We start from the raw sequence: 24,297 nt of genomic DNA on the forward strand, positions 1-24,297 counted from the left end.
TGCACGTTTGAGGTCACGCCGCGTGGGTTTGCACATTGGTTCCTAACTGTGTATGACCTGGGATGAGTCACATAACGTCTCTATGATTCAGAATCCTTATCTATAAGATGTGGATACAGATAAGGAGATGATAATAGTGTCCATCTCAGGCAGCTGTTCTGCATCCTAAGTAGGTAAATACCTCCTGCCACCCAGTAGACCCTCAAATGTTAGTGATTATGCTTTACATAAGGAGACGGGAGCTTGGTGAAGCTGAGTGACTTTTCCAGGGTCTCTAGCTCGTAGAATGTGGAGCAGGATTCCAACCCAGCTACCTTGCTGACTGACACTACACAATATCTAGGCTCTAACACTTCCTTCTCCGTAAGCTGCGAGGTCCCTGAGGGTGGAAACGTTCCTCTGTTTTCTCCATGTGCCTAGCGAAGTGCTTGGCATAATGTGAACGTTCCATTGACATTAGGTAGGTCAGAGTTTAAAGTAGCTTTAAATTTTACTATGTTTATGCCAAAATCAGTACAAAAGCCAAACAACATTATCAAAAAGAAAGAAAAACCCCACCTGTAATTGTAGGCAAATACGCCCTCAGACAATTGTCTTTAGTCACGTTGGCCCTATTTATTTTTCAGATCACTGCAAGAGAAAGGTAATAAGAATTATCTCAGTTTTGCAGTTGGGAAAATTTGGGAGCAGAGGAAACTGGGCAAGTTGCCTAGGAACTGCAAACAAGTCACGGTGCAGCTGGGAACTGTCTCAATGTCTCTGCAATCAGGATCGCTTGTTCCAAACTGCCTTGCGAGGCACAGGATGAAATGACGTGATGTCCTTTTGCCTCAGACAATGGGATGTTTTTCCTTAGCCAAGGTCTGGGGTGTGAGCAGTCTCCTCAGAGAAGGATCAGAGGGGTGGGCTGTGTTAAACTCTGGTCTGCTTTGCCTCTGCACACATCTCTGGGTCTGAGAAGTGTGGGAGATACGGGCACCATTTCTTCAAAGGCTCCGAGGACCTCAGGTGTGGTGGGACTCTTCCAGGGGACGTGTGTGTGAGCTAAGTTACTTCAGTCGTGTCCAACTCTTGCGACCCCATGGACTGTAGCCCTCCAGGCTCCTTCCTCTGTCCATGGGATATCTCTCCAGGCAAGGATACCAGAGTGGGTGGCCATTCCCTCCTCCAGGGGATCTTTCCAACCCAGGGAAGGAACCATGTCTCTTAAGTCTCCTTCACTGGCAGGCAGGTTCTTTACCACTAGTGCCACCCGGGAAGCCCTACAGGGTACACAGGACAAGCGTTACTGAAGGACAAGCGTTACTGAAGATTTTACCTGGAAAGGCTAAAGGAGATTTTCTCTGGGACCTAAATGTTAACTTCTTGTAACAACATTCCCTGTTTGTTTGACATGGCTTCATGAGATTGGTTTCAGGTAATTACATCAATTCAATGAGAAGGTAGGGAAAGTTTCAGCTGGAGGGCTGTGGGGAAAAGATTTGACCGAGGAAAGTATTTTTTCTAATACTAAAATTGATATTTTATGCTTTTACAAAATGATCCTAATAAAATTTCTTACAGAAATCTGTTAACATAACAAATAACTTGGTTAGAGTAAACTGGATTTATCTCTCAAATGTAAATATGTACCTAAGGAATTTGTAGGTGGCAAAGCTTGAGAATTTTGACTCTCAGTTATACAGGATTTTGCTCTAGGTCTTATTAATCTAAATGATTAAAAAGACCCATTGTATTTCTTACAATTAGATAACAGAGAAAAGAGAGAGTGTGTGTATTTTTTTAAAAAGGACCTTGAATCCACAATATCTAAGTATGACTTTATTTTGGGAATGCTTATGGGCAGATATCCAAACTAATTGTTTCTAAAATTGTTGTTTCTAAAATAGTCTACAGCTCATGAAGTTGAGGACAATAAGCCTACTCCAATACCGCACTAACAGATGGAGCTGTGGAATGGATTTAGACACTTATCCAGTATCTCAATGTGATGGGAGAACTTTGATAAAAAGGAGCTTATTACATTCCTGCATATGAACTGACCCACATAAAATCAGCTTCTGTCAGAAGGATCCAACAAAAGTCAGGCCCTAGAAGTGTTTTTTCAAAGTTGGTGGTTTTTCAAGCTTTTAATGCTAGGACTCCCTTTTACCCTAGTGAAAGCTGTGGCCAAGCTCCTAAAGTCCATCCATGAACCTCCCCTCCCCCAAGGGATTCCATGAAGTTAAGAACCTTTGATTCAGGTTAAGGGCCAGGGAACACATTCATCAGTCCTCAAGCATCAGATAAGTCCTTTGTTATACACAGCACAAATCTCTGGGTGATAGGAGAGAAATGTCATAGTTTCTGCATCATAGGAACCTAAGAGACAAGAGTACACTCATTGTCAGAAGAGGGCATGGTTCCCTTGGACAAGTTGTTGATGAACAATTAATCAGCTGACCTAAGAAAAAAAAGGAAAATTTTAATAGAGCCAGATTTGAGGATTATAGCCCAGGAAGAACATCTCAGCAAGCTCTGAGACTTGTTCCACCCATTAGAAGTCAAGGCACAGTTATATAAGTTTTTTTGAGACAGAGGGCTGTACATCAAATGACATAATATTTTTTGAAATTTATTTTATATTGGAATATAGCTGATTTACAATGCTGTGTTATATTCAGGTGTACAGCAAAGTGATTTAGTTATGTTTACACATGTATCTACTCTTTTTCAAATTCTTTTCCCATTTAGGTTATTACAGAATACTGAGCAGAGTCCCCTGTGTGATACAATAGGTCCTTGTTGGTTATCCATTTTAAATATAAGCACTCACAGACTTATAGAATGATCAGACAACATTATTCCTGACAGTTTACCTACTCCAGATCTGAGTGTCTTCATGGTCGTTCATGCGACCCTGTACAAGATCAAGAAGGAATGCAATTGTTTAAAGAAGTTTTTGTGTTGATGCTAAAAGAACATCACTCTTTATGGTTGGGCAGGTAATCCTGCTGATGGGGGAGGGCTGGTCTGTGTATAATACAGATACACAATGCACAGGGAGGGAGAGAGGAGGACAAAGGGCGAAGAAGAATTGTTTATGTTTAAATTTTTCTTGTCGTCCCATAAAATAGGAATTTCATTTCCCAGAGTGGAAAGTCCCAGGTAGGAAGTGAGTCTGGATGAAGGGGAGGTGTAGTAACAACAGAGCGTCGATGATTATATCAGCCAAGACCTAGTCTGCAGGACCTTCTCCTTGCTGATGCCCTGTGTTAGTTCTCTGGGGTCAAAGTACACACACTGGGAAGCTTTGTCGTTGTTCAGTTGCTAAGCTGTGTCTGACTCTGTGATCCCATGGACCGTAGCTTGTCAGGCTCCTCTGCCTCCACTATCTCTTGGGGTTTGCTCAAATTCTTGTCCATTGACTTGGTGATGCTATCTAACCATCTCATCTTCTGTCACCCCCTTTTCCTTTTACCTTCAATCTTTCCCAGCATCAGGGTCTTTTCCAATGAGTTGGCACTTCACATCAGGTGGCCAAAGTATTGGAGCTTCAACAACAGTCCTTCCAATGAATGTTCACGGTTGGTTTCCTTTAGGATTGACTGGTTTGATCTCCTTGCTGTCCAAGGGACTCTCATGAGTCTTTCCCAGCACCACAATTCGAAAGCATCAATTCCTTGGTGCTCAGCCTTCTTTATGTTCTGGAGGCTGGAAGTCCAAGACCAAGGTGCTGCCTGGCTGGTTTCTCCTGAGGCTTTTCTCCTGACCTTGTAGATGGCTGTCTTCTCATTGTGTCCTCACTTTATCTTCTTTTTTCTGCTCTCAAACCCCCCTGGTGTCCCTTCCGTGTCTTATGAGGGTGCTGGACCTGTTGGATTAGGGTCCCACCCTTTGACTTCATTTCACTTTAGTTGAATAACCTGTTAAGGTTCTTTCTCCAAATCCAGTCACATTGGGGTTTAGGGCTTCCACATATGAATTTGTGGGGACATAATTCAGTCCATAGCATCCCATGTATTTTTCAGGCTTTTTAATTTATTTCTTTATGGGCCTTACTTCTGAGAACCACACTCATTTCTCAATTCTGGCTTAGTCTCTGGCCTCTTTCTATGGAATTTCCTTCATTCCTCTGCACTACCATCATATCCTGACACCAAACCACTTCAGATCTCTCAGTTCTGTCTTGGTTATCAACTCATTCAGTTAAATTTTCTTTTTCACCTTTATACTTTTTTATTGAGTTAGAGAATATAGTTTTTCTTTACTTATTCCATCACTATTTTCTATTTTCCTATGGGATCCCTGGTGGCTCAGACGATAAAGAACCCACCTGCAGTGCAGAAGATCCAGGTACGAACCCTGGGTTGGGAAGATTCCCCTGGAGAAGAGACTGGCTACTCACTCCAGTATTCTTGCCTCGAGAATTCCATAGACAGAGGAGCCTGATGGGCTACAGCCTATGGGGTCACAAAGAATCAGATATGATTAGTGACTAACACTAAACATTCTGTTTTACATTTTATCTTCATAATAGCCCAGTAGATATTAAATGCCTGTTTTAGAAATGAGATGACTGTGCTGAAAGAGGTTGAATTGGTTTTTCTAATGTCTCAGATGTGGGGTCAATTTCTGACTATGGATACTTGCAGAAGTTGCTGTAGCCATCCTCCCCTGGCCCAGCACACCTATGGGCTTAGTCATACCCTCTACTAGGTCTTAAGCAGAGGCTTGACTGACAGAAGTAATTAAAAAGTAAGACAGCTGCAGATATGCAAAGTATTTTGCTAAATATCATGTGCTGAATGTGATTAATTGCCATTTTTCTCCTTATAACTCAAATAAAAAAAAAATCTAAAGAGGAATATTGGTTAGGGTTGGGTGAATTTTGTATGTGAGGCTAAGCAATTTGGCTTTTTTTATCATTGGGTAAAAAGGAGCTCTGGAAGATTAGAAAGAGTAGGAAGGCAAAAACATAAAATACATCTGTCAAGACAGGTTATGCTGAAATAACAAAAGAATTCCAGAAAATCAGGGGCCCACAACAAAAGTTTTGTTTTCATCCCTGCTCGATGTTTACTGTTCAATTCAGTTCAGTTGTTCATTTGTGTCGACTCTTTGAGACCTCATGTACTGCAGCACACCAGGCCGCCCTGTCCATCACCAACTCCCGGAGTTTACTCAAACTCATGTCCACTGAGTTGGTAATGCCATCCAACCATCTCATCCTCTGTCATTCCCTTCTCCTCCTGCCCTCAATCTTTCGCAGCATCAGGGTCTTTTCCAATGAGTCAGTTCTTTGCATCAGGTGGCCAAAGTACTGGAGTTTCAGCTTCAGCATCAGTCCTTCCAATGGAATATTCAGGACTGATTTCCTTTAGGATGGATTGGTTGGGTCTCCTCGCAGTCCAAGGGACTCTCAAGAGTCTCCAACACCATAGTTCAAAAGCATCAATTCTTCAGCCCTCAGCTTTCTTAATAGTCCAACTCTCACATCCATACATGAATACTGGAAAAATCATAGCTTTGACTAGACAGGCTTTTGTTGGCAAAGTAATGCCTCTGCTTTTTAATATGCTGTCTAGGTTGGTCATAACTTTTCTTCCAAGTGGCAAGCATCGTTTACTTTCATGGCTGAAGTCACCATCTGCAGTGATTTTGGAGCCCCCAAAATAAAGTCCGCTGCTGGTTCCACTGTTTCCCCATCTATTTGCCGTGAAGTGTATCGTGCTCTATGGAAATTCTTCTCTGCATTGTTTTTACTCCAGGATTCAGGTTGGCCAACACAGAAAGAGGAGCAGCAGCAGTTGTGCTGTACAACAAAGTGGATCAGCTATATGTATACATATATTCCCCTCTTTTTTCTTCCCACTTGGTCACCACTGAGTAGCAGCAGGTTCTCAGTAGTTACCTATTTTATACATAGGATCAATGATGAAACTCTGCTTAGTTCTTAAAGTTTCTGCCAGGGTGTGACACACATCACTTTTGTCCACATTTCATTGACCAAAGGCTTGAATATATTGAGGCTTGAATATATCTTTAAAAAAAAAATGTTGGCTGCACTGGCCCAGGCTTTGTTGCAGGGCACAGGCTTAGTTTCCCATGGCATGTGGAGTCTTAATTTCTTGACCAGGGATGGAACCTGCATTCCCTGCATTGCAAAGCAGACTCCCAACCACTGAACCACCAGGGAGATCCTGAATATATCTTTTTGAGGGTCACAACTTGACCCACTACAAGGTGGGTTGCAATTTAACCATAAGCTTCCGGTTTAATTGAAGGAATGTGGAAACTATGATGAATGGTAAAACTCATAGGGTAAACAAATTTCAAAAAAACATATAAAGCACTATATAGAGCAGCAAATGGCACCCTTAGAGCATGCTTACAATATCACACTTCTTTACAATATCACACTGTTTCCTAAAACATCCTTAAGGTGGATAGGTAATGGAAAAATGTTAAAGTCTAGTTAAATAAAAGATTTTGTGAGACAGTAACAATCTGTGATAGTTTGGTTTTTATCCTTCAGTTTTGATATTAGCAAAACTCCAAAAAAAATGTAATTCTTATTTGCAATTAAATTTTGATATCTATTCTCTGGTTCAGTTGGCCCCTAGTTGTATGCACAACTGAAAAATTTGGGCATGCCTGCAGGATGAGTGGGATGGATCCTCTGGGAAGAACTAAGAACTTCGTGGGAAAGACTCATTCTAAGGGAACAGGAAGCCAGGGAGATAAGATTAGCTCCATAATCTAGCCTGTGGAGTGGTGCAACAGTTTATTTCTCTTATATTTGACCCTAAGCCAGTCTTCAGTGGACTTAAGTGCACTCTGGGAAGAGCAGGACACTAGATTTAAATGGAACAAGCTATTTAATTAAGTCTCTTGATTTGATAAGCAGTCCTCCTTGCATACCACGTGACTCAGTGTCATGCAAGGCATGGCAGGCTCTGGTGTATGGATGACTCCAGAGCACATGGAGCTACTTGGAGCACCTCAATGGCTCCAGCAGCAGTGTACAGTGTAGCCCTTGGGGTGATGGCAATAGTGATGTCGACCAGCAGCGACAGTACTGGGCAGAGGCAGAGGGCCTGGTGAGGTTGGTGGCTTAGGCACTAACAGTGGTGCCCAAGAAGGGCACTAAATAGGAACTAAATAGGAGGGGGCAATGGCTGGTGACCCAGTCATGGGTCTCAGAGCAGGACCCACCTCAAGTAGCTTCCCAGACAGTGGATGACCCCAGATGAGCCATGCAAGAGACTACAAAGTTGGAGATGTGATTACTGACAATCTGGGAACATGTGAGAAGTCTTTGAAGACATAAGGAAAATAATGATTGTGTGTAACTTTCAGGTGGAGGGCTCAGTTTTTCTTTTCTTGTTTTACTATTGGAGTATAACTGCTTTACAATGTTGTATTGTTTCTGCTATGCAGCAAAGTGAATCAGCTGTGTTGTTGTTGTTCAACTGCTAAGTTGTGTCTGACTCTTTGGGACCCCAGGCAGGACACCAGGACTTCCTGTCCTCCACTATGTCCTGGGGTTTGCTCACGTTCATGTCCTTTAAGTCAATGATGCCATCCAACCATCTCGTCTTCTGCTGCCCTCTTCTCCTCCTGCCTTCAATCTTTCCCAGCATCAGGGTCTTTTCCAATGAGTCAGCTCTTTGCATCAGATGTCCAAAGTATCTTCAGCTTTCCTGTCAGTCCTTGCAATGAATATTCAGGGTTGATCTCCTTCAGGAGATCAAGCTGTATGTATACATATATCCCCTCCCTCTTGGACTGCCCCTCCTCTGCTCCATCCCATGCCTCTAGCTCATCACATAGCATCGAGCTGAGCTCCCTGGGCTTTATAGCAGGTTCCCACTAGCTGTCTATTTTACATATGGTAGTGTGCATATGTCAATCTTCATCTCCCAGTTCCTCCCACCCTCCCCTTCCTCACCTTGTGACCACATGTCCATTCTCTATGTCTGTGTCTCTGTTCTAGACAGCTGAGTTTAAAGAATAAAGTTGAAATTTAAAAAACTGAAGCTGAAATGGCCTGATGAAGGAAACAGGAGAATTTCATACATATTTTTGTCTTCTGTAATTGCCTAAGTTTATTCTCAGCTTAATCAAAATCCACAGCTGTTTTTTATGCTGCCCAGTTCATGATGATATTTTTGCACCTGCATATGAGCAGATGGTTTTCATTTAGTAGTTAAGCGTCTGTCTCCATTTTTGTGTTCTTGAAGTCCTTCATCACAATAGCAAGAAATCTTTTCTCTCCTTTTTTGTCCCCTGAGAAGTTTTAATCACCACTGAAAGATTCCTAAAGGACCCAGTCTGATAGTATTTGACTATGAACATAATTGTTGAATTTGTTACTAAGATGCAAGACCCATGTCTGAGTCCCAGTCTAAAAAGTTATCCGTAGATACATAAATCCAGTGATTTGACTCAGAATTGGTAAATTCTAAATTGAAGGACATTAAAAGTTGAAATTCAATGCCTGTCATTTTCTTCTACCTTCAATCTTTTGTGCTGACTTCCCTATCAGATGCCAGATTATCAAAGGACATTAAAAAGGTACAGGATATTTCTAATCACTGATGTGATTGAATATCACCAAAAACAAGTTCTACTACCTCTCAATATGATTTATACCAATCCGGCTCTCAGGTGATGGAGCATGTATTGGAAACCCTTCTCCCAGGATGAAGTACAGTAGAGAATTGATGAGTCTGACAGACTTGACTTCAAGTCCTAGCTCCTTGCTAGCTGTGTGACCTTGAGGGAGTTACTTAACCTCTTTGTGTCTTCAGGTCCCCATCTGTCAAATGAAGATGTTAATAATAATGGGTTTCCCCGAAAGGTAGCTCAAGTTTTTCCATAAGATGGTGCAGAAAAACCCCAAAGAACTTTTTGGCCAACCCAATACCTACCTCATAGGGTAATTTTGAGGAAGAGATGATGTCTGCATAATGCTTTGTCTAATGCATGACTGGAATAGGAGCAATACATTAATAATAATAATAATAATAAACCGTGGTGGATTTATTTAGGGAATAAATGAATGGTGAAGCCACCAATAAGGAAGCTGGATGCTGCTGGAAGTGTCATGGAGCCTTCTGCAATAGAGATTAGAACGCCCTCTCTTTTCACAAAAACTGCTAATAAACCCTCTGAAGGATAATGGCTTTCAGGCAGAGGGATAAAACACATCCTTTCAGTTAAGCTCTACAAACACAGCAGCTGCTCACATCCATCTGTGGAGGCCTGGATTGTTGTCTTTTCTCAGACAGAGCCCTCATTGAGTTTGGGGGAATCTGGGTGGCCCTGTACTAGCAGTGTGAGCCATGGAGCTGCTCTCATCCTGATCCCACTTTGGGCTAGACACACAACGCAATCTATCAAACATTTGGTGTTTGGATCTCTTGTCCAAGTGAGGTGCAGCTGGACTTCATATTTCTGTGCATTTGACTCACAGGATGTGTCTTGTTCACCAGGACTGAAGTTTATACTCAGGCCATCTCAGGGGTGAAGTCATTTTGCTGTTCTTAGCCAAAGGCTGCCCTCCTCTAAATCTGTCTCATGTGTTTTTGGCTGTACTGTCAAGTTCCCAGAGCAAGATGTTTTCGACTAAGAAGTCATGTTTGTGTAATAATTCAATCCTGTTCTGGAAATGTGCTCCACTGCTTGTGTTTTCTTCTTGGTTTTGAGCAAATGCATTTGTGTTTTTGTCAACAATTCAGTCGTGGAAGAGCACTGGGGTTGTTAGAGAGGTGTCACGTGCCTTGGTTGTACACGTGAGTGTTGGCAGTGCTACAACTGAGGCTCCATCTCTAGCAAATGATGAGAAAGCCTGATCAGGACTGATTAGAAGGCCTTCCTGGTGGCTCAGATGGTAAAGAATCCACCTGCAATGCAGGGGACCTGGGTTCGATCCCTGGGTTGGGAAGACCCCCTGGAGGAGGGCATGACAACCTACTCCAGTGTTCTTGCCTGGAGAATCTCATGGACAGAGGAGCCTAGCTGGCTACAGTCCGTGGGGTCTCAAAGAATCGGACACAACTGGGCAACTAAGCACAAACAGCGCAGAGTCTGCACTGGCATTAACTGGCTGGCAACTCAAGTGGAGACACAATGGGTGATTTGAACAATGCCTGTTCTTTCTAGTCTAGTAGTTCTCGAAGTTGCTTCTTTACTGTCACCCTCCCAAAGGCCCTTTGAAACTGTTTTCCTGAGTGCCTCTGCTCTTCTCACTTCACGAAACTGTAATACCATAGCTACACTGGACATGCATTTATGTACTCTATCCATACTTGTGTTTTATATACAAAAAAGAATAGGATTTTTTACCTCTCCCAAGAATCAGTTTTGCACCCTTGACTAAAGGGCCTCAACAATTGACTAAAGCACATCTCATGCTTAAAAACATACAATTTATTGTAGTGTAATCAATTGACTGAAGCTGCCCAGGTGGCTCGGTTGGTAAAGAATCTGCCCGCAATGCAGGAGACCTGGGTTTGATTCCTGGGTTGGGAAGATCCGCTGGAGAAGGGATAGGGTACCCACTCCACTATTCTTGGGCTTCTCTGATGGCTCAGCTGGTAGAGAATCTGCCTGCAATGTGAGAGACCTGGGTTCTATCCCTGGGTTGGGAAGATCCCCTGGAGAAGGGAACAGCTGCCCACTCCAGTATTCTGGCCTGGAGAATTCCATGGATTCTATAGTCCATGGGGCGGCAAAGAGTCGGACACGACTGAGCGACTTTCACTTTCATCACTTTCCCAAGTGGCACAGTGGTAAAGGATCCACCTGCCAAACAGGAGATGTGGGTTCCATCCCTGAGTCAGGAAGATCCCCTAGAGTATGAAATGGCAACCCACTCCAGTATTCTTGCCTGGAAAATTCCATGAACAGAGGAAACTGGCAGGTTACAATACAGTACACGAGGCTGCAAAGAGTCAGACACGACTTACCACGTGCACACACACACACACACTCAGTTGACTATAATAATTTATGGTTGGAGAGATTGAGTCATTTATGTTTTCCTGTTGAACTCTTTTTGATATATATGAGTGATAGTCAGTCATGTCCATCTCTTTTTGACCCCTTGGACTGTAGCCTGCCAGGCTCCTATATCCATGGAATTCTCCAGGCAAGAATATTGGAGTGGGTTGCCATTTCCTTCAGGGATCTTCCCAACCCAGGGATTGAACACAGGTTCCCTGCATTGCAGGCAGATTCTTTACCATCTGAGCCACCAGGGAAGCCTACTATTAAGAGACATTTCTAAGTATAAAGACAGGTCAACTTAAAAAGTATCAGCAGGTACATGCTTGATTTTATCTTATAATCTATAGACAATACATTAGAATATGTAATGAATCATACACCTTTTCCAATATCTAACAGCATTCATTACTCTAAAACGTATATAAAGGAACAAGATCAGAAAACTTTTTGAAAAGATTATAGCTGCTTTTCTGAAGAAATGTAGTCAAATTTTTCATAAGTGTTTTGTTCCATTTTGTCAGCTTTTCTTGGGTTATATGTTAATAGTTTGAGATTCAGCAAAAAACAGCAGGAAAAGTATTTTTAGCACATGACCTTCTTCTTCATTCCTGTGGTCACCTTCCTGATGGGAAGGACTGGTCACCTCACAGCCAACTCTTCTCTCCCTCTGGACTCACATTCACAGGTGTAATCGCCCACAAGGGCCAGGAAGGACACAGAATGAATAGAGAAGGTCAGAGGCAAGAAAGCAACACTCTCGGGACGATGACGTCTGGCAGCTGACATTGGGCCCTGTGTCAGGAAGACAAGAGGAAGTGCTTGGGACTTGGGAACTGTAAAGTATGATCCATCTAAAGCAGCAGTCCCTAACGTTTTTTGGCACCAGGGACCAGCTTCATGCAAGACGATTTTTCCATGGACCAGGGTGGGGGGATGGTCTGGGGATGATTCAAGCACATTATATTATTGTGCACCTTATTTACATTCTGACTACATCAGCTCCACCTCAGATCATCAGACATTAGATTTTGGAGGTTGGGGACCCCTGATCTAAAAGGGGTCAGCTATTGTTCTACTATTGCATTCTTATTCCTATGGGGGAATAAATGTTCAGTGTTGCCAGATCATTTTACTATTTTAAAGAGAAGTCAGAAATCTGAAACTTTATATGCTCATCAAATACTGACCAAAGGGAATGGCTACCCACTCCAGTATTCTGGCCTGGAGAATTCCATGGACTGTATAGTCCATGGGGTTGCAAAGAGTTGGATAGGATTGAGTGACTTTCACTTTCAGACAGTAAGGAATTCACCTGCAGTGCAGGAGAACTGGGTTCGATCCCTGGGTTGGGAAGATCCTTTGGAGAAGGGAATGGCAACTCACTCCACTATTTTTGCCTGGGAAATCCCATGGACAGAGGAGCCTGGCGGGCTACAGTCTGTGGGGTCGCAAGGAGTCAGACACAACTTAGCGACTAACACTTTCAATACTTTTTAGGCCATCCATCTCCATAACTCTCCATCATGTAAAACTGAAACTCTCTACCCATTAAACAATAGCCTCCTATCCCTTCTCATCCCTCAGAGTCCTGGAACTACTATTCTACTTTCTGTCTGTACAATTCTGACTACTCTAAGTAACTCATATGAATGGAATTGCACAGTGGTAACTGTTTTTTTGTGACTGACTTATTTCACTAAGCACAATGTCCTCAAGGTTCATCCACATCGGCACGTATGTCAGAATACCTTTCCTTTTTATGGCTGGATAATATTCTGTTGTGCATCTGTATCACATTTTCGTTTATCTGTGCATCTGTCAATGGACACTTGGGTTATTTCCCTGTTTTTATTATTGTTTATTTTTACAGCTATAAACATGGATATACAAATATCTCTTTGATCCCTGCTTTGAATTTTTTGGTAATGTAGTCAGAAGTAGAACTGCTGGATGATATGGTAATTCAATTTTATTTATTTATTTTTGAGGACTGGAATGGCCATACTGTTTTCCACAGTAGGTATACCATTTTACATTCCCAACAATAGTGCACAAGGATTCCAATTTACCTACATCCTTGCAAACACTTCCTTTCTTTTTTAAAAAGAGAATTGCAAAATTTAAAATTTAAATAAATTTTAAAATTTATTTACTAGTTTATTTTTGGCTGTGCAACAATGCATGTGAGATATTCCTTGACCAAGGGTCGAACCTGGGCCCCCTGCACTGGGACTGCAGGGTCTTAACCACTGAACCACCAGGGAAGTCTCTGTTATTTTCCTTTTGGATAGCAGCCATCCTAATGGGTGTGGAGTGAATAGCATACTAGTTTTGATAAGATGCTTAGATTATCTGATGCAGAGGAAGTGCTTTGTCCATATTTGTCCTGCACTAGAATGTGTCGGTTCAGGAGACGTAGCATATTACTGTGCCCCTAACACTTCCCATCTCTGGTATTGTCCTGTGTCAGAGGGGAAGAGAGTATTATTTTTTTTCTTTGGAATCTATCGCTTTTCATCAGGTGATACAGTTATATGTATATAAGTCCCTATCTCCCCTGAAAGTGAAAGCAAATTCGATCAGTTGTGTCTGACTGTAACCCTCCAGATTCCTCCATCCAGGAAGCCCAAATTGAGATAAGCCAAATGTAATTAAGGAAGGGTAATACACAAGGAATGATCAGACCTCTCATGTATTTTCATCAAATCTTCTGCCAGTTTTAACTCAAATGTTGTTTTCAGAAACTGTTAAACATCCTGCCACTTAAAAAAAAATTGGTCTGATGTTCTAGAATGACTGATGGGGTGATTCTAAGATTACCTGACTTGAGAAAAGGAATATGATTTCTCATTTGCCTTACTATGCTCCTGTAGTGTACCTGAAAGCCAGTAAACTTGAAAGTGGCCACAAGAGGGGAGTATGAACCACTGTCGTCTTTCACAAACAAATGAGAGGAACTGAAGAATTCTCCAGCTGAACGCATGCTTCCTTCAGAGCAACAGTCAACTGAATAATCTTGCTCCTGATGGTCAGAGGACGAGTGTGGCTTTGCCCTTTCTATGTTCGCAGAGAATATAACCTTCAGCTCTCCGCTGTCTATTTACACTTTAATCCTGACTGCAAGAAATATTTGTGGGAAGAGGACCCGAAGGACAAGCAACCCTCTCTCTCAGTTTTGCTGACGTTATGTTACCTTTGCATTAAGCCAGAACCCTGAGAAACTTGCACTCATAGATCACCTTGTTCTGCTCCCCTTAAGAATTGTTTATATTGACAAATATATGGACATGAAAGAAGGGATGGGGTGGGGTGGGATGAACTGGGAGATTGGGATTAACATATATACACTGCAAGCAAAATGTATAAAATAGGTAATTAATAAGAGCTTACTGTATAGCACAGGGAACTCTACTCAGTGCTCTGTGGTGACCTAAATGGGAAGAAAATTTAAAAAAAGAGGGGGTATATATTCTACATGTATGGGGCTTCCCAGGTGGCTCAGTGGGTAGAGAATCCACCTGCAATGCAGGAGATGCAGGCAGATGTGAGTTTGATCCCCCGGTCGGGAGGAGGCATGGAAACACACTCCAGTATTCCTGCCTGGAGAATCCCATGGACAGAGGAGTCTGGCAGACTGTAGTCCACAGGGTCACAAAGAGTTGGACATGAATGAAGCGACTTTGCAGGCATGCATAGGCTTATATTTAGGGACACTTTAAGAGACAGCTGTTTAAAATGTATTATTATATCAACATAAAGATATTGCCTGAAAATTCACACAATGCTCTGTTTTTGAGGGCCTATGGGAGAAAATTTATTCAAAACTCAGAACATAGGAAAAGCTGTGTTTTGCCTGAAAAACTTGTTTGCTTTTCCTCAATGACTTTGTAAATGCTTTAATGTATCATCTTTCTCTCTTTCCCTGTGCCAGGAGCCTTCTTTTATCCAACAGGTATCTATGAAGCACCCCTTCTGTGCCAGATGTGATGGGGAGTGCAAGTAGGGGATTTCTGTCCTCGTGAAGCCTGCAGCTTAGTGGAGGGGCCAGATATTCATTAATCACACAGGTCAGTGTGTAAACTGAAAAGGGTGATGAAGGAAAGGAAGCTTTATAGCACGACGTGTGTAAGGGGGACTGGACTTAATTTGCAGATGTGCCCTTTGGACCTGCAGATGAGTAGGAATGGCCTGAGGTGAGGGGTGGGGCACTGGCATTCCTGACCGAAGGGAGCAGCATCGTGCATCCTGACAACTGGAAGGTAAGCTCCAGGAGGGCTGAAGTGTAGATGCAGGTGGGGAAGGGATGAGGCCGGGCTTGAGAGGACACCGAGGTTTGGGTGGCCTTTCATGTGTGACCAGTCGCTTTAGTCGTGTCCGACTCTGTGACCCTCTGGACTGCAGCCCTCCGGGCTCCTCTGTCCATGGAATTCTCCAGGCAAGAATACCGGAGAGGGTTGCCATGCCCTCCTCCAGGGAAATCTTCCTGACCACACTGGGACGGAACCAGTGTCTCCTGCATCTCCTGTACTGCAGGTGGACTCCACCCTGGGCTCACCCAGGCTTCTGTTTCACCCTCTATCTCGTGTCTGTGTCATCTTTTCACAACAAAAACATTTTCGTTTTTGTGGAACAAGATGGGGGATAAATTAAACGTCATTATTCCCGTACTTGCATTGCATTACCAACTGCCTCCATCAGACGTTACATGAAAAACAATCTCACACACATATCACGACTCCATCAAGGCTCACTCGTGTACATGGGGTTTCACTCACAGACACAGGTGTTCAGGTCCCTCTGAGTGAACCCGTGGGCTTGAGAACAGATTGGCTTTGCTCTGATGGCATCCCGAGTGATTCCTCCTTTGCAGCACATCAGGATCAAGAATTAGAGAGTTCTTCCTAGAAGACAGGTTTATATACAATTTAGAAATAATACCCCTGCCTTCTGGTTTTGTTAAGTGTTACCGTCCTCGGCCTCTTAAAAACACACAGGAACAAACAGGCCGAGTGAATAAGAAGGCGGTATTCTATAGTTGCTTTTTGATTATAAGCCTTCACTCTGCCAGCTGGGCTGAGGATTAGAAAAGCGTTGGTGAAAGAGTCTTAGAGGAAACCCCTGTGGCTGGTGTTCTTGAATTGATCACTCCAGTTCTCGGCATTGAGTTGAAACAAGACTTTCATGGGAACAAAACAAAACACATGTCAGTGTTGCTACCTTTCGGAACACTTGTGTGTGTGTGTGTGTGTGTGTGTGCGCGTGCATGTGTGTGTTAAGTTGCTTCAGTCCTGTCCAACTCTGTGCAACCCTATGGACTGTAGCCCACCAGGCTCCTCTGTCCATGGGATTCTCCAAGCAAAAATACTGGAGCAGGTTGCCTTGCTCTCCTCGAGGGTCTCTTCCTGACCCAGAAATTGAATCACTGTCTCTTATGTCTCCTGCATTGGCAGGTGGGTTCTTTACCATAAGAGCTACCTGGGAAGCCCTTTCTGAGCCCTCACTTACTGTTATAAAACACCCTTCATTTAAGCGAGGGGGAAACAAAGGAGAAAAGAGGAAAAGGAATTGGAGAGACCAGTTGAGAGTGGTTAGAAATGGAGTAACTCCCTCATTCTGTTTTAATGAGACCAGTCTCCTTCCTGAGCTTCTAAACACACCTGACACAGTGATGCCACAGGACTTTGGCACTTGCTGCTGCCTCTGCCTGGAATGCTCTTCCTGTCTATGACCAAGTGGCTGACTTGTTCACCTCCTTCTATTTGCTTTTATTTTTAATTGGAGGATAATTGCTTTGCACTGTGGTATTGGTTTCTGCTGTACAACTTGTATCAGCAGCCAGAAGTATCTATGCATCCCCTCCCTCTTGAGGTTCCTCCCCACCCACCCCACCCCTCTAGGTCATCACGGAGCACCGAGCTGAGCTCCCTGTGCCATATAGCAGCTTCCCACTAGTTACCTACTTTATGCATGGTACTGTATATATGCCAATGCTATTCTCTCAATTGTCACACCTTCTCCTTCCCCACTGTGTCCGCAAGTCTGTCCTCTACATCCTCATCTCTATTCCTGCCCTGCAAATAGATTCATCACTACCATTTTTTAGATTCCATACTGCACTGTGCTTAGTCGCTCAGTACTGTCCGACTCTGCAACCCCATGGACTGTAGCCCACCAGGCTTCTCTGTCCATGGGGATGCTCCAGGCAAGAACACTGGAGTGGGTTGCCATGCCCTCCTCCAGGGGATCTTCCCAACCCAGGGATCCCACATTACAGGTGGATTCTTTACCATCTGAATCACCAGGGAAGCCCAAGAATACTGTAGTGGGTAGCCTATCCCTTCAGGGGATCTTCCAGATCAGGAAACAAACTGGGACCTCCTGCCTTGCAGGCGGATTCTTTACCAGCTGAGCTATCAGGGAAGCCGTTAGATTCCATTTATATGTGTTAATATATTAAGACGATATTTGTTTTTCTCTTTCTGACTTACTTAACTCTGTATAACAGGCTCTAGATTCATCCATCTCACTAGAACTGACTCAAATTCATTCCTTTTTATGGCTGAGTAATCCTTCTAGTGTTTGATAGAATGTTACCTTCTCATTGAGCCTCACCTTGATCATCTCATTTTAAATTGATGGCCCTCTTGAACTCCTTGTTCCTTTCACCCTATTTCAGAAGTCAACAAACTATGACCCCCTGTTTTTGTAAATAAAGTTTTATTAGAACACAATCGGATTCATTTTTTAATGTCTTGACTATGGCTGATTTTGCCCTACAATGGCAGAGGGAGAAACACTGTGGCCTGAAAAGTGCACAGTAAGTCTTCAATAGCTGTTGAATGAATGAATGAGTATAAAGTGTTCCACAAAGATTAGACAGTTAGTTACGATTATCATTATTATTTTCATGCATCTACAACTTTTCATAAGGGGAGGATATCCATTACACCGGCATATATTCTCAACCTGACATGTAGAAAGTTGTGACTATCACAACTTTCTCACCTGCTGCAGGAAGCATGCTCTTATAGGTTTGCCTCTGACCCTTATATACCTGCTTACCACTGCTAGAACACCTACACGATCTCAAAATAAACACCAGAGGAAAAGTCTTTTATATAAAAGTAAACAGCTTTTGCAGCTCGAAGATGTTTGGGTTTTGTTGGGGAAGTACTATTTTCATGTTCAGACAGAGGAATGTCTATTTTTACACTACAGCCAGACAAGACTTAACCATTGAGCCAAATGGGTAGGTGTGTTTTCAAACTATGTCTTTATTTCACTAAAAAGAAGAAGGAAAGGGACAAGTTCACCTTTTGACCAAGGAAAGAAAATATTCAGCCTTCCGGTTCCTTCAGCAATTGATACTTTTTTTTTTTTTTTTACATGAATTACATTTCTTGATCACATCAGCAAACACCAATTTATATAAAATAGTGTCTTTTCTATGCAAAATATCCACGTGGTCACTGCAAAGGCATTAATTGGATCCCATCTAAGCAGAATTATGAAATTTCTTTTTTATTTCTGTTGACCTTTTAATCAGTTATAGTTGTCAAAATTACATACATATCATCAGACTCCTTTTTGTTTTTGACTGTTCTTTGAGGGTGAGCATGAGCTAAGAATTATGTATAGTACCATAGGGTCACTCTCTGACAACTAGTCAATCCCAAAGGAAATCAACCCTGAATATTCATTGGAAGGACTGATGCTGAAACTGAAGCTCCAATACTTTGGCCACTTGATGTAAAGAGCTGACTCATTGGAAAAGACCCTGATGCTGGGAAAGATTGAAGGCAAAAGAAGACGGCAACAGAGGATGAGATGGTTGGATGGCATCACTGACTCAATGGACATGAATCTGAGCAAACTCTGGGAGATAGTGAAGGACAGAGGAGCCTGGCATGCTGCAGTCCATAGAATCCCAAAGAGTTGGACATGACTTAGTGACTGAACAGCAATAACAATAGCAACTAGTCTCCACTGGAGGGATTTTTCATTTAGCAAAGTCTGGAGACATTTTTCATTTTCATGACTGGGAAGGCACTAATAGAAATCTTAGTGCAACTTTGCATCAGCCAGGGATGTTATTAAACATTCTACAATGCCAAAGATAGGATCCCTCTACCCCCAACATCCCAACAAAGGATTTTCCTATCCAAAATGTTTGTTGTACTGAGGTTGCAAAACCCTGCCCTATAACATGGTTAGCGTTTTCCTTTTTCCTTCCCAAGCCATTTGCTTTCTTGTTGCCTTGGTGATGTCATCATATGCAACTTAGGTTAATAACAGCTGCACATCTCGTCCTTCCCTGGGAGGAAGTAATGACCATAAAATGCTGTAAACCATTCAAACACTAAAAATCCCTAACAATGAGAATTATTACTCTTTGTTAAGAGAGAGAATTACTTGTCTCCAGATTTTGTGGCTCTATTGCTTCAGGACTTCTTAAAAAAGTTTAAATAATTTAGAGACACTTAAAATCTCTATGTCTGTTGTCCCTTTGTGGGGTCACAGAGAGAAGGTCACAGGACAGAGAGTGCAGAAATCCATGGAAGAAACCCACAGCTAGAGTGCTTGTGTTTTTCGGACTCTCCGTGGCTGCTCTGTCCCAGCGTTTTCCTTCCTCTCTGTCCTCATTCCTGGCCCCTTTCTTTCCCTGAAGGATAGCTTTCTTCCAACCTCTCATCCCTTCTCCCTTAATTCAGTGGTTATTTCATCAACTATCTTCTGTTACTCAAGCATTCCCTTGAGGTCTCAGCCTTCACTCAAGAAGCTTGCCGGCACTTTTTCCTGAACAAATATAGTGTCCTTACAAGACAAATTTAGATAAAGAAACTCTTCTTTGTCTTAATGTAAATGTTTTCCCTTGAATGTATATTAGTTTGATCCCATCTCATCCTTTCTATTCAAGTGATGGGTAAATAGCGAATTGCACAAAAAAATGAAAACCAGAGAAAAGAATCTCTTCACTTAAATATTAACTTGGGGCTGAAAAGAGAAGTTTGTGGCTTTAAACCTTATGGCTCAGACAGTAAAGAATCTGCCTGCAATGCAAGAGACCTGGGTTCAATCCCTGGGTCAGGAAGATCCCCTGGAGAAGGGAGTAGCTGTCCACTCCAGTATTTTTGCCTGGAGAATCCCATGGACAGAGGAGCCTGGCAGGCTACAGTCCATGGGGTTGCAAAGAGTCAGATACCACTGAGTGACTAACACTTTCACTTTCTAATGTCTACAAAATCTAAATTGTCAAGTTTCTATTTGAAGAAATAATGTTTGCTTGTTAATCTTTTTTATTTTCTTTCTTTTAATTAAAAAAAAATTTTTTTTTTTAAGCTTTGGCTGGGCCTTCACAGCAGTGCACAGGATTCTCTAGTTGTAGCATGCAGGCAATCCATAGCATGCAGTATCTTAGTTCACCAACCATGGTTTGAACCTGTGTCCCCTGTATTGAAAGGTGGATTCTTAATCATTGGACCAAGAAGGAAGTCCTTGTTTGTTTGTTAATTTTCTAGAGCTCTTAGGTTCATTGGGACATAGAACACGCATGGTAACAGTGGCTTCTACATGAATGGAGATCAAACTTGAAGGGTTGGAACCTTCTAGCTTCAACATACAGAACATCTTCTCAAAGAGTTATGCAGACTAAAAGAATATATTTTAAGATGGACTTATGTGCCTTATGTACCAGGCTTCCCTGGTAGCTCAGACGATAAAGAATCTGCCTGCAAGGCAGGAGACCCAGGTTTGATCCCTGGGTTGGGAAGATCCCCTGGAGAAGGGAATGGCAACCCACTTCAGTATTCTTGCCTAGAGAATTCCATGGACTGAGGGGCCGGGCGGGCTTTAGTCCATGGGGTCACAAAGAGTCAGACACGACTGAATGACTAACACTTACACTTATGTGCCTTTCTAGTTAAGTTGCCTAAAAGTTTTTAAGGGAGATTAGTGACTAGCATCCAGTACAAGGCTCTTTCCTAGCAAACTGGAAACACTTTGGATGTGGAAATTGCATTGGTAATGTCATTGGCCCTCCCACTCTGTTATTTTTTAGGTTTTTATATGTTTCCTTGAAAAAGGATGTATGGATATGAGAGTTGAACTGTAAAGAAAGCTAAGTGTCAAAGAATTGATGCTTTTGAACGGTGATGTTGGAGAAGACTCTTGAGAGTCCCTTGGACAGCAAGGAGATCAAATCAGTCCATCCTAAAGGAAATCAGTCTGAATATTCATTGAAAGGACTGATGCTGAAGCTGAAGCTCCAATACTTTGGCCACCTGATGCGAAGAACTGACTCATTGGAAAAGACCCCAATGCTGGCAAAGATTGAAGACAGAAGGATAAAGGGATGACAGAGGATGAGATGGTCGGATAGCATCATCAACTCAGTGGACATGGGTTTGAACTCACAGGGAGTTGGTGATAGACAGGGAAGCCTGGTGCACCGCAGTCCATGGGGTTGCAAAGAGCTGGACATGACTGAGTGACTGATCTGAAGTAAACTTGAAAAAGGAGAAATCTTCTGTCTAGATCAATTAAATTCAAGAGGAAATGGGATTTACTTTCTATTTGTATTCATTTCACATCTAGATTTCTGGTGTTGGCCTGCAAGGTCCAGAGGCTATGATGACCATGGTCTCGTTGACCTCATCTAGGGCTCCTCTCCCCTCACAGGATCACTCTGCTTTGGAATGCAGGCCTCCTCACTGCTCTTTAAACCCTTCAGACACACTCTGACCCAGGGCCTTTGTACTTGCTCTTTCTCAAGCCTGGAATGTTCTTTTCTTGCTTATCCACTTGGCTCATTCTCTGACAACCTCAAATCCTTGCTGCAGTTTCTCCTCCAGGAGAGCTCTTCTGAATGCTTTATTTAATGTCAAAAACCACACCTTTAATTTCACCCCTCAGCTGTCTCGATCCTTCTCTCCTCTCCTACTCAACATCTGTCCATTTTTACACAACAGTTACAAACTTTTAACGAGCTAAATAATCACTCTTTTTTTTTTGGCTGTACCACGTGGCATGTGGGATCTTAGTTCCCCAACCACGATTGAACCCATGCCCCCTGCAGTGGAAGTACGCTGGCATCTTAACCAGTGGACAGCCAGGGAAGTCCAGTAATTTATTTATTTATGATGCAATGTGTTTATTTTCAGTCTGCCTCTGCTGGAATGTAAATTTCTCAAGGGCTGAGATTTTTGTTCTGCTCACTAGTGGGTCTCAAGAGCCTAGATCTGTGCCCAGCTCACAGTAGCCATGTCTTTCATATTTGATGAATAAAAGAGTGGGTTGGTTAAAATATAGCTAGGTACAGAGTTGTAGTTAGGGCAGGGCTTAATGAGGAACTTCTGAGTGTCAAGAGGGCAGCTCAAAGACACTCTGAAAACAAGGACAGAAGGAAGACAGAGATGGAGCAGAGCGGTGATATATATTGCACTGCATGAATTTTCCGAGGGTTGATTTTGATGGGTATCTGAGATGCAGGAAAATGCTTGGATATTTTTGCAAGAAATTGCAATGGTGTGGCTGAAAAATTTCCTGTCACTCACTGAATCTCTCATACCTTCCACATCTCTACACCCAACCTCCCTGCTCATACCTGCAGCAGGCCATCTGGTTTTATTTTTATCATGAGACAAAGATGACAAACTCAAGATATCCCTGGATATGACCTTAAATATCTCTCAGGCCCACAATGAGACAAAACAACTTCATCTTTACCAGACACAAGACAAAGATGACTCATCAGACAAAACAAATCTAGTGTTACAGACCCACCTGTTCACTCTTGGGAAGCTGTTTGAACTTCATATCCCAGTGTGCACTGGCTGAATTAGAAGGCAGGAGGGAAAGATTATTAGAAGACAATAAGGTTACATTAGTTTATGCGTTCTTCCCCAGGACAGGGGTGCTCCTAGGGAGCACAGCTTTGAGCCTGAGCTCTGGATTAGTCTGGGGGACAGGAATTAGACTGCCAGGGTTTAAATCTTGGATCCATTATTATTAGTGCCATGAGGCATGTGGGATCTTAGTTCTCCAACCAGGGTTCAAACCGGTGCCCCTGCTTTGGAAGCACGGAGTCACAACCACTGGGCCACCAAAGAAGTCCTGTGGCTCCATTATTTGAGAGCTGTGTGACTTAGGAAAGTTATTAACCTCTTTAATCTCAGTTTTGCCACTGTGAATAATACCAAGAGATTATACGAGGCTAGAATGAGCTAATAAATATGCAAAGTATTTATCATGGTGCCTTAATAAAGGGTAGCTCTTAGGTACGTATAATATAGGCAGCCATTAAAATTAAAATTCTGGCTTTGTTACTTACTTGCTATGCAACTTGGGACAAGATGCTTCACCTTACTTTGCTTCTGCTTCATTTTCAAGAGGCAAATTACTGCAAAGGACTTTTATAAGGATCCAACAAAATGGCATAGACAAATAAGTTAGGGAAAACCTGACATATAACAAGTGTGCCATAAAAGACATCTTCTCTAATTTGACACTACAATTACTACTATTACTATTATTGTAACCACTGCATCTACCTTTGTTTTATTACTAGGCAATGTGACAAGTTTGGAGAAAAGAAAGAACCCATAAACTTTACTCTTAAACAGTCTTCTGCTTATAGTTTTAAAAAACTTTCTTGCTCTTTCCTATCCATTTATATATTTTTTTGTTTATCAATGAAGAACAATCACTTACCAGCAGAAATTAGTGAATGTTAGCAAGACGTTAGAGGAAGAGGATGCACTTCATATTCTTGACTCTAGAAGCAGTCTTGAAATGCCTTGGGTTGTCATTTGAATAGCATCTTTGAGGGCAGAAGTTCCTGTTTTCCAGGTCACTTCCTTTGGACTTGGACTTGGTGACATACTGGAAATAATGAAAGGGATGGGGAGCTGGTTATAATTGAGGAATCACTAGTCATTGCAAGAGAGATGATGAGTTGTCTACAGATATCTATTCTGCCCCTTTCTCTTTAATATTAAAACTCCTGAGTCATAGCTGGAGACTCTGCTTTTCAGCTGGAGACTCTATTTCCGAAATTCACCTGCAGCCAGCTGTGCCCTTATGACTAAGTTCTTGACAATGGAATGGCAGCAGAAGTGATAGTGTGCCAGTTCCAGGTCATACCCCTTCAAGAAATGGCTATTGCACACTTTGGGCTTCCTTGGTGGCTGAGACGGTAAAGAATGTGCCTGGACGTGACGCAGCGGCTGAACAACAAGAAAGCGAGGAGAGGAGGAAATGCTTTAATTAGAGTAGTTCCACTTCTATCTGTTTATACCTCTGGGA

The 24,297-nt window shown here is 42.5% G+C and overlaps 2 long non-coding RNA genes across 2 annotated transcripts; one reads left to right on the forward strand and one right to left on the reverse strand.

The window, feature by feature from the left end:
• Positions 1-897: 897 nt before the first annotated feature.
• On the forward strand, positions 898-17,878 carry LOC138988240 (uncharacterized). The gene is made up of 4 exons (XR_011464547.1): positions 898-1,008; positions 11,681-11,835; positions 13,869-15,062; positions 15,148-17,878. It is a non-coding gene; the product is annotated as an uncharacterized lncRNA (long non-coding RNA).
• Positions 15,775-23,865, reverse strand: LOC138988241 (uncharacterized). Its single transcript, XR_011464548.1, has 3 exons — positions 23,704-23,865; positions 22,777-22,826; positions 15,775-15,896 (listed from the first exon to the last, which is right to left on the reverse strand). It is a non-coding gene; the product is annotated as an uncharacterized lncRNA (long non-coding RNA).
• Between the last annotated feature and the right edge of the window lie 432 nt (positions 23,866-24,297).

This window comes from Bos mutus, chromosome 6 (assembly GCF_027580195.1).
Source record: "Bos mutus isolate GX-2022 chromosome 6, NWIPB_WYAK_1.1, whole genome shotgun sequence".
NCBI classification, from domain to species: domain Eukaryota; kingdom Metazoa; phylum Chordata; class Mammalia; order Artiodactyla; family Bovidae; genus Bos; species Bos mutus.